The following is a 2,558-nucleotide window of genomic DNA, read 5'->3' as shown; positions in this document are numbered from 1 at the left end:
CCCTCCTGTTCCCCCACCCCCCAATGCAGGATTGCCCATTGAGGCGAAAAGTAAGATTGAAAGTAAGATTATGAAAGTAAGATTGACTTGGCAACGTATTGGATGTGTGTCTGTGAAAGTGAGCGGGGAGTCATGGAGGACACCTAGGTTATGAGCCTGGGTAACCAGGAGGATTGTGGTGTTCTGCATGGTAATATGAAAAATCATAAGAGGGGAAGGGAGGGAGGGAGATGAGTTCAATTTTGGACATATTAAGTTTAAGATGTCTGATTGCAATTAACTCTGCCTAACAACATGTTTGCAACCTCTCTGTACTTTAGTAGATGCTTTAAGGTCTCTTAGATTCCATTTTTAGGATTTTGTGAGTCCTGAGAAATGTGAAAGGAGGTAGGAGAAGTAGAGGGAGGTGGGGTTGGAGATTGGGGTTTGGGGAGTGGGTAGGATAAGGGAGTTAGAGAGGAGAGGAAAGTCCATTTCCAGTAGGCAAAATAGCAAGAATGAAGTGTTACAGGAAATTCTGGCTGATCTGATCAGAGAAAAGGAAGGTCAAGTTGGGAAGAACAGATCTTCCATTAGGGCAGCAACAATGTCTTAATATTTAATTTTTGTATCTGCTCCCACAGCTCCTTACTGTGCTCAGTATATAGTGAGCACTCAGTAAATGATTGTTGTTGAGAAGTAGGCAAGATTGTTGAAGTCTAAAGGTTTGAGGTTTCACAGTTTAGAAAATGAGGCATTGTTGAGAGTTCTTATTTAGGGGCAGACATATTGGGTTAAATTAGGAAATGGGAGAGCATAATTTTCTAAGTAAAGAGTATGACTTCCTCTGATAAATGCATGGAGTTGGGGATACTAGTGTACCGCATTCTGCTGTCCATAGCGACCCCGTGGCCAGTGAATAGAGTGCCAGGCCTGAAGTCAAGAAGACTTCAATTAGGGAAGTCACTTAACCCTGTTTGCCTCAGTTTCCTCATCTATCAAATGAACTGGAGAATGGCACGACGAGTCAGACGCGACTAAAGCAACCGAACAACTACAGCAACTCAGCAGCCCTCTGAGACAAGGAGCTGCGCACTTAATTACCTTTAAGGTATTTAATATCCCGAGCAAAAACAAACATTTGCAAAACTCGACGAGGATGGGATTCGAACCCACGCGTGCAGAGCACAATGGATTAGCAGTCCATCGCCTTAACCACTCGGCCACCTCGTCGTCAAAAATCCAAGGCTGATCGCTTTTTTTTTCAGTAGTTATTGCGGTGAATTTTTTTCTTTTTTTTTTTAGGCTTGAAACCTAAGGCTATCGATATATCTGTATCAGTATGTATACCTACATATTTTTGACTTAGGATAACTGTCTTATTTATTTTTAGAAATTGGCAAAGAATTTCGGAAACACATTTGTAAAATTATTGTTCTCCAATCGTAGATATATTTGCAAAGCCTTCTTTGAGGCTCTCTGTCTCCCTCACATCCGGTGTTTTTTTCCCTCACTCTGGATTAAAACGAAAAACTAAGTGCTTATAATCTAATGGGAAAGAGAACGTGCAAATAACTATGTACAAAACAAGATACGTGCAGGAAAAATTGGAAATAATCTCAAAGGGAAGGTATGAGCAGTCTATCATTAAGAAAAAGGAAATCCACAATCAATAGGAATCCTCAAAATTTCTGGGTGCATGGAGATTCACAAAAAGAAGACAAATTATTGGATCTGAAAAGGCAAAGCTGGAACACAGGCAAGGGGCAGGTAACTGAGACAAAGAGCTGAAAAGGTCTTAAACACAATCCAAAGAAATATCTGCTTTTTTGTTATCGTTTTATGAGGTGTGAAGTTCTTCTGTTAAGTTTGACTGAATTAAAGAGCGGCTATCATCAATTGGGGAATGGTTGAACAAGCTGTGGTATATGAATGTAATGGAATACTATTGTGCTATAAGAAAAGATGAGCAGGTGGACTTCAGAAAAACCTGGAAAGACTTGTATGGACTGATGCTGAATGAAGTGAGTAGAACCAGGAAAACGTTGTACACAGTCACAGGCACATTGTGCGATGACTAACGCTGATAGACTTAGCCCTTCTAAGCAATGCAAAGATCTAAGACAATTTCAAAAGACTCATCATGGAAAATGCTATCCACATCCAAAGAAAGAATTATGGAGTATGAATGCAGATGGAAGCATACTATTTACTATTTTTTTCTTGGTTTTCTTGTTTGTTTCTTCTTTCTGGTGGTTCCTCCTATTGGTTCTAATTCTTCCTTACAACATCACTAATGTGAAAATATGTTTAATAGGAATGTATATGTATAGCCTATATCAGATTGCACCATCTTGGGAAGGGAGGGGGAGAAAAATGTAAAACTCAAAACCTTATGGAAGTGATTACTGATAAATCAAAATAAATTAATAAAATTAAAAAAAAAAAGAGTGGCTACCTATTGACTGGAAGAAGGATTGGCAACCTCTGGTGGTCTTTCAGAAGCAGAATATAGATTCTAGGTGAGTTGAGTCGCCTCAATGGGCAATCCTGCATTGGGGGGTGGGGGAACAGGAGGG

At 39.8% G+C, this 2,558-nt stretch overlaps 1 non-coding gene across 1 annotated transcript; it reads right to left on the bottom strand.

Annotated features, from left to right (window-relative positions):
- Positions 1–1,130: 1,130 nt before the first annotated feature.
- On the bottom strand, positions 1,131–1,212 carry TRNAS-GCU. The gene has a single exon. It is a non-coding gene; the product is annotated as a tRNA-Ser (tRNA).
- Positions 1,213–2,558: the final 1,346 nt, after the last annotated feature.

This window comes from Vombatus ursinus, unplaced genomic scaffold (assembly GCF_900497805.2).
Source record: "Vombatus ursinus unplaced genomic scaffold, bare-nosed wombat genome assembly UNPS02009140.1, whole genome shotgun sequence".
Taxonomy (NCBI): domain Eukaryota; kingdom Metazoa; phylum Chordata; class Mammalia; order Diprotodontia; family Vombatidae; genus Vombatus; species Vombatus ursinus.
Note: the sequence above shows the minus strand (reverse complement) of the source record. Positions and strands in the feature narration are given on the sequence as shown.